Source organism: Pinus tabuliformis, chromosome 3_2, assembly GCF_031772625.1.
Source record: "Pinus tabuliformis cultivar Carrire ecotype Pingquan chromosome 3_2, CPIR1, whole genome shotgun sequence".
NCBI classification, from domain to species: domain Eukaryota; kingdom Viridiplantae; phylum Streptophyta; class Pinopsida; order Pinales; family Pinaceae; genus Pinus; species Pinus tabuliformis.
Genome location: NC_142302.1, coordinates 1,061,298,033 through 1,061,307,153, shown reverse-complemented (window position 1 = coordinate 1,061,307,153; position 9,121 = coordinate 1,061,298,033).

Genomic DNA, 9,121 nt, shown 5'->3' with positions numbered 1-9,121 from the left:
TTAATGGAAAAACAAAACAATGGTGAGGAATAGTTAAGTGAAGTACTGACATTAATGGGTTGAGATAATACATTAGAAAATTCAAATGCATGGTGGATGATGAAAACAAATTGGACTGGTGTTTAATATGTTGTTAACTGAAATTTTTGTTGTTTTCCTTTGGCATGCCAACTTTTTGTCTTTTAAAATGCTGAATATTCTCTAGCAATGAAGAGATTATGTGAAATTTCAATTCCTCAAAGTGAGATTTACCACATAAAATCAGAAATTTCAGTGCTTGGATTAATATGCCCTGGATCACCATTCTGGACAGAGATGATTAATGTCAAAAGGTTATTAAGGAACAATGTAGGAAGAGATGTCTAATGAAGCACTGATATTAGTGTTTTTTAAAAAATGACAGGAAAATGCAGATGCATGGAGGATGATGAACCAAGTTAGGAGTGGCATGTAATATGTTATTCAACTACTACTTTTGTTATTGACATGAATGATGGGGCACTCAACATTTTATGTCTAATGGTAATAATTATTTAATGTGTTGCAGAATACCAAATGTGACTCTCACTGTTGCAGTGATTAAAGTACAGTGTTACAGAAACCAAATTGAATTCGATCCAAGGTAACTTTTTTGCTGCATTCTTGTTGGTTTCTCTATATGTTGGTAGAATCACAGGGAGAGTAACCAATATGAAATGATGTGCATTGGTATTGAAATAATAATTGGCCTTAATTGGCCAGTGTTGGTGATGGTGCAAGTAATTACAAAGTCGGGCAAATTGACCTGAAAGAAATAGGTGAAGATTACTTGTTTGATTATGATTTCAATGTGTGGTTGGCTTTTAAAAATCATAACAAGGTAATGATGTTAAGCAGAAACAACAGTTGGTGGCTTGAAGTAGATGGGATGTGTCATGCTGGGAGTAGCAATTTGATCAAATATATTCCAAACTTTTTCAATGACACCAGATAGGGATGTTACAGACTAGAACGTACATGCAGTGATAGTTTGTCGCCTAAATTGGTTAAGTCAATTTATGGCAATTCTGATATTTATCTTGCTTCACCCAAAGCTCCTTATCCTGTGGAGCTTGTCCAAGAAAATCCTTATCAGTTTTCTGAGATTTTAATGTTGCATTTTCTGTCTTACTATTTGCTTAGACTTAAAATCAAATTTCATATTAGCTTTTAGTCTATAAACTGTCGAAGATACTATGGAATTTAATATGGAAATGAGATTCCCTACATAAAAGAGGAAAATTTAGTGCTTTAATTAATATACTCTAGTTCACCTTTTGCAACAAGTGACGATTAATTTCAAATCAAGGTTCTAGTTAAGTTTGGTTGGCTCTTGGAACAACATCTCAAGTACCATAAGATGGGAATATTTGCTGCCCATGGATTTGCTTGGTTTGTTTCATCTTTTGATGGGAGAGTGCAAGCAAGAACACGTCTATACAATTTGAATAGTATGTACTTGCATTATGGTGAATTCTCTCTAGTTATCAAGGTGCTCCGGGAACTAGGGCATCTTCAGATTTACATGATATTTAACTATTTTCTAGAGAGATCAGGGGACTCTGGGCACAAGTTTAATAGGATGGTGATGATGGCAATATCATTGAATATTCTATGACTAGAAATGTGATTTGGCAGGTGTGAGGCCTTCTCTTCTTACCCTCGAAATATGATTTTATTCATGCAATTGGCATTGAATCTCTAATAAGAGATCTGAGTAGAGGTGGAAACAGGTGCCTTTCTGATCCTCCATTTGTCTTTTGGGTTTTCTTTAGATTCCTGAACCTATCACTTTATATTGTTTTATATTCAAGAACCTTGGTCTAAAGAATGATATCTCTCCTCCTCCATGATAGGCATTCTTCAATCATGATTTTTAGTTCCATGTTAAGTTCATGTGTTACTTACTCATTGGTTTTGGATTTTATGCTTACAGATGTAGTCTTGTTGATTTGATGATTGAAATGGATAGAATTCTTGGTCTGAAGGAACTGTTGTTGTCTGGGATACTCCTAAGGTCATTGATAGGGTTGCAAAGATTGCAAGTGCAATACGCTGTAGTACAGAAGTTTATGACACTGACACTGAGGTATCTAATGTTCTGAAAAGTCTCATTGTGATATCCACTAACAGAAGGCACAAGTATAAAAAATGTTTAGTTTGAGTTTGTGAGCAGGATGTGAAATGGTTCAATTTGTTTTTGCATGGTTGTTTTTTATTTTTTTTTACAAAGATAGCCCTTCAATTGCTTGCATTTATGTGAGTTTCTTATGGATTCCACAATCTCCCCTGTTTAGCTATTGTACCTTCAGCTAATACATAGTCATTTGAAAAAGATGTACCTTCAACTCCCGTATCTATTTTTTCACCAACTTTATGACTGCAATCACAGGAAAAATTAATCAACATAAAACATCTCCCCATGACTCTGAAAATGTGTGGAGTTGTTACAGCCAATTCACACATCCGAGTGTTAGTTAAATTAAGGTGAATGAGACTAAAGAATTCCTGCCCTTTGAACCAGAAGTTGTTAAGTTTTGTTATGGATAATTTTTAGTAACATCCATGACACACATATGCCGTTATTTTTTAACTTAATCTCCACTATGTTTAACTTATTGTTGGAGGCAATCCTGAATGGAAAGAGAAGGAGGTACTGATGAGACTTGGTCACTAATTCCTAGTGTACTTAAACCAAATATGTATAGAAATGGATTTTTATATTTTGTATCCCGCCCACCTCATTGTGAATATATCATGTACGACTTGGTCAACAATGATCACTCACCTAACTCTATAATTTTTATTTCGTGACCCTGAGAATCTTGGCCAAAGATGATCACTCTCCACCAATTTTGTGCTTTCATAAATACCTAATACAATATAGAGTGTACATCATGCATAGTTACAACGATATTCTTTTATAACTCGCATTCTTTTTTTCACATTTGTAAGTATTTTGCATTGTTGTTGAATGTACTAATATCAGTTAGTATCAAAACCTCAGATTAACTACTTTGGGAGTTCTGCAATTCCAGCTTCCTTGGTGTCCCTTTTATTCAGAATTATCCTCAAAATCTCACCTCCAAGCTACTCTAGGAATCCATAGCACATGAATTGTTCTCTTCTCCTATTAGCAGGTCAATAGACATGCATGCAGCACCTTCCCACTCCAGCTTCTTTATCCATTTTTCCACGGTTTTCCATACATTTTCTACAATCACAGTACTCTTCACAACCTTGAATACCACATGTTTAATTGCCATGCTAGAGTGGGTTCCTATTGTGTCTATCATGGATTCTTGGCACAAATCTTATCATAGATCAGAACTGAAGTACTGCAATTTTGGCATTCAACTTGCAATATCAAGCACACTTGCAATTTTTTCATGAATGTCTCCTCGACACAAATTCTTCCTGCAGTGCCACACTTCAAAACTCCAGATCAATGTAGCTGGTGTTTCAGTTTTGCATCATGACTTTTAAACTTACCATTTCTCTCCTGGGGTCTATGATTGTCCAATTTTGTGCCTGAAAAAAATACTTTCCATCTATGTCTCCCACTCTGCATGTTGTTTGTTGATTAATTTCTGAGTTAGGATTGTCCAATATCTTCAGAGATTGTAATGGAAGCTAGCAAAAGCTATTCACAACAAACATATCAAATTTTCCAAGGAGTGTCACATGATTTTCTTTTCCACTTGGTAAGTATTGTCCAATTATGGTAAGAGACCCTATTTTTTGTCTTTGCTAGTGGGCTTCAGTACAACAACTTTGAGGAAAAAATAACCTAATAGTCACTCTATGCTTGGAAGGTTTCAGAGATGAAGGAAAATTACTTCTGTCATCATGGGGTGATAAGAAATTTAATATTAGAAGAAGAGGAGGTACTAGTAGATTCTAAATAAATTAGCAATGCAACAACATAAATGTTTGCAACAAATTTAGAGAGATTCACCTTGTTGAATAATGCACACACTACATGGATAATGGATTTCCGTACTTTATGCCTTACGGCGTTTTCTTTGCAACATCTGGTGCAAATGCTAATATAACCCTTTTGCCATATGCATACATATTTGGTATGGTTGTGTAATGTGTGAAATATATTAATATGGTTTTAGTTATAACCATATAACATATTTCCATATATAATGTGACTTTTGATATATGCCATGGATACGTTGGTTTTGTTTTATATGGTGTTTAATACAACCTTGCCACGTATTTGTTTATACGTTGGTCTCTTTTTGTCATATGGTTTTTAATATTTGGGTTTTGGTAATGTGTAACGATATTGTTATATGGTTTAATATACTTTGGGTTTGGCTTTATATATATAGTTATTTAAATAACTATAAACAAAAATTTGTTATATAGTTTTTTAATAACCTAATAATTTTTTGTTCTCTTGTGCAGGTCTAGAAGGCCACAGGAGGAATTCCAAGTGTCACGCTGCTATTTGGGTCTCACGTGCTGACTGGGATGCACTGTGGGCCTTGCTTTTTCCCTTGTCTTTTCAAACTTTGAAGAGCCCTATCTTTTGCATACGAGCTCGATTTGACGAACCGTTTGTACCTCCACGATTAGAATGACAAGATCTATGATCTGGTCTTAGGTCGAAGTCATTCTGATGACTTTGATTTTTGAGCATTCATAAGCCCTCTTTGTCTTGTGTGTGTTCCTAAAGATCCACTTGGATCACTTATGAGGGTGGAGGTGATGAGCCTCTATATATTCCCTTTTTTAATTGAGGGTGGAGGTGCTAGCCGATGGATTCCCTTGTGTTTTTTATTGTGGAGGTGGATTACCTATGGATTCCCTTATTTTTATAGTAGGTGGGGATTGAGAGGTCATTGGATTCATTGTTTCAAATTGTGTAAAGAATAGTTGGTGGGTGGAGGTGATTCACCTTTGGATTCCTTGTTTCAGCTAATGGATTAGCTAGTGGGCGGAGGTGTTTAGGCCTTTGGAGTCCTTGCTTTAGCTAGAAACTTTGGTTTTCATCCTTTGATCAATCCTCATCAAGATCTAGAATCTGGCTTTGGTATGATTGGCTACGTGAAAGGCCACAATGTAGTCAAATCTAAGGTTGGGTGGAGAGTCATAGTCCCAATCTCAGTTGCCAGAATTATTTTATACGATAAGTGTTTCGCTCAAGTGCTTACATATCTGAATATTATGCATATGTTTAAGGTGTTGACACAATTCCTTGTTAATGTTAATTCTTGTGTGAATGGATAATGTTAAATCCTGTGCAATTGCTGAGTAAAGTTCAACTCCTGAATGGTGGAAATGTTGATGTGTGACTTTCTCCTTTTAATTGAATAATGTGAATTAGTCATAGTAATGATAAGAAATTTAGCTCAATATCAACGAATGTTGTCTTTTTGTTGTTTTATCATGGGTGAATGGATGATTCTTGTATATGATATTGAGCTTGTTTAAGCTAATCTTCAGTCCATAATGACATATGAATTTCTGAATTGATGTGGGATGGTAGATGGTCTGAATGGACCGAGTTTGAAAGAAATGACTAAATCCTTGTTTAAATAAATGTCTATTTAAATATTATATAAAATAAATTTGAATAAACATATTGAGATACACGTCCACTTGATTGTATAAGTCATGATGAAAAGAAGGTTGCCAATGCCTTCACTCAAGCACACGCATAACCTATTTTCTTAAGTTATGGTTGTCAATGGATTTTTCTGGGGGTAAATCTAGAGGGCTTCTTTCACTTTTTCTTGTCTTCTCTTTTTTAGTGAGCATTCTTTTTCCTACCATAGTTTTTTTCTTCATTTATTAGAATTTGTAATTGGATACCTCCATTTTAATCTTCTTTATTTAGTACTTAAATCTTGTTTAAAAGAAGATATTAATGTTTTATCAACATATTTTAATTAATGTTAATTAATATTACATAATCATCCCTAACTGCCCAACAAATGTACATTGTCTTGTGTAATACACTGCAAATTTAAATACATTTTTCCCTATAGAAGGTTTCTTTGGTACTGTAGTCAATCCTCTTCATACGATATTATTTCACATATTGAAGTGGTGTGTAGTGCTTAGAATATTGCATATCATGAGCCAAACATGAGAAACTTTCAAGCATCGGGAGAAAACACTAGATGGATGCCCTAAACTACTATGCAAGACTTAAGATCATTGATCACATCAAATGAATGGTGATGTTATTATTTGAAGAAGTGTAGGGTCAATCATGTTTTGATGGATGATGGTCGACATATAAAAAAATACACACAACTATTTGAAGATGAAAATGATGAGAAGTTACAAGACAAGTGCATGGGATTTCACAATACTGAATGGCCCATGAAAGACAAAATTATGGAGAATATGTCTGCATTGTAAGAGCATGATGTAGTTTCTATAGAATATTAGAGAATATGCCAACAATGCATGACTAAACTTTGTTGTAGAATGAACTATCCATCGAGGATTAAAGATCCACTACCTTCATGAGGAATGACACAACACAAATCTATTAGAATACTCATAGACATATAAATGAATCTTAGTGTTCAGTGGGAGGGTTGAAACAATCAGATCCAATAATATCCCAAGATGGATGTTATGTTACCTTCAAAGATGAAGCTGACGTGAAGTGCACTAGTCTAAAATGTGAATACCTAAAACAATGGACTAAATAAAATAGGATAAAAACCCTAAGAAAAAAGAGCTTAAATTCTTTAATAATAATAATAATTTATTTTTAAAACCATGGTCAAGTTAGACACCAAATTGGTGTATAAGAACCTCATTGTTCGTGAGATAAAGGGCCCACCTCCATACAACAACATAACTACTAATTTATACCATTATGTAACTCTTTATAAAGAAACACTACCATTAAACATTATGTCCAATCAAATTAAGCTATATTTACTTTCAAGTAGAAAACCAAAATTGAAAAAAATAATAATAAATAATATAGCAATACCTACAAGTTTGTCCCTGTTATTAAAAAAACAAAATATTTGACAAAGAAAATCCCTAAATCTTGAGTGGTAATGGAATGTGTTCTTACTAGGGAGAGCATCCAGGCTATCTTCGTAACGCTTGTTCTGTGACCCTGATTTTTCTTAGAAAAGCCATTTTTATCTCAAGTGTCTGTTTATAAAGGAGTTGTTTAGTGCGACTTTTTGGACTTTCCGGTGCTCGAATCCAATAAAAAAATTTGAGGTGAAATCTTCAATTTTGTTATTTACACTAGGTTTTTTATTGTATATATGGATTGAGCACCATGAGAAACCCCAAGGGCACTTTGATTATGTAGGGATTACTATCAAGCTTGTGATTTCAATAAATTGTTACACGATTTTAGAAAAATTCGACCAAAAAATCCCACCACAAAAGCTTCCAAAAAATCGCACTAAAAACAACCCACTTTATAAAACCTTCTCCTCCCAAAAAAACTTTTTCCTCTTAAAATAGGTAAACTCTTTGAATTTCAAGGTAATCATCACACTTGTTCCTATACGTGCCCTCAATGTTCCAAGCAGGTATTAATAAACAAAACTTATATTTCTAATGTCAAATTATTTCACATCCCAGAGTTTTTAGATTCAGGAAATTCGACAGGCAAAGGTTGGACAGCCGTTGAACGATGACAAGGTAATGCAATTAGTCTGAAAAGGCGTACTCGGCTTTAAATGTGCATTTATAGCCACAGTTATTTCAATGGCAGAGCTATTTTGTTAATGTTGTTTAGTCAAATGTGACGCAAATCCTTGGCTTGCCACGCCAAATGTCCACAAAAAAAAATAAGCGTCACCATTAATGTCCATTTAATTCTTGAACCCATGAAATCTATCCGCTACTGGAAAACTTTACTCGGATTCTTTTCTTCCTTTTATAAAATATTTACCCATAAGCTTCCATATGTATCACGATTCAGAGCGAACATGTGAGAGGATGTACATATATGGCACGAGGATTTTTTATTCTAGGTGTATTAAATCAAAATGCATACGCAGAATGATGTGTACATATATGTCTAAAGAAATATTCAAAAAATTTAGTTCTGGTTACAATCGAATTGTTTTATTTTAAATAAAAATAGTAATTTCAAATATGATTTTTTTACACCTAATAAAAATAGCAGTTGTCTATAATGCGATTTTTTGGACGCTTTTCTGGTGGGTTTTTCCAGTGAAAATCCGGCAGCAATTATTGGAATCGCAAGTTTGATAGCTAGTTTCTGCACAATCAAAGCGTCCGAGGGATTTTTGAAGGAGCTGAATCCAAATATGCAGTTAAAAAACCATTTTAACTACAACAAATCAAGATTTAACCTCAATTTCTTCCGCTTGATTCCGTCACTAGAATCTCCAAAAAGTCGCATTATAGACAACTCCATAAAAATATAATAATTTAATAAATAAATTAAAAAAAATAATATAAATATATCCTATTCCATGCCATACTAATTTGTGTAATGACCTAGAAGCTTCATATAATTAAAAATTATTTATTTTATGAAATACAATTTTACTTTTATGAAAGTTTAACATTCTTTTATTTATTTAATTTATAGATGGATTTATAGTTTTATATTTAAAGAGATTATAACAATTAAATGGTAGAAAAATAACAAGGTCTCATCGTTAGCATTCTTTAATACTTAGTTTAATAAATAATTTTAATGTATGATGGGTTATTTGTACTCCAAACACTAATAAATTGTAAAATGACTTATATAAATATTTGTTAAATGTTTTTTTTTTATTTTTTAATATAATTAAACATTTTTTTGGTAGATAAAGGTTATATATATATATAATTGACATTGAAGAGAATGATAACAAGTTAATAATTATTTATTTAATATTGAATGATGGAAATTTTTTTATATAATGCTCATATTATAATACACATGTCATGTTATTAAAGTATAGATTGATATAATGAGAGTTGTACAAATTGTACACATGTTATTTTTATATAATTTTTCAAATTTATATATTTTTTAAATTATTTTTTTGTAAATTAAAAGATAAAATCCATAGAAATGGTCTATTCAATACTTTCTAACGATGAGAAGATGAAATTTTTTGAATTTAATAACAAA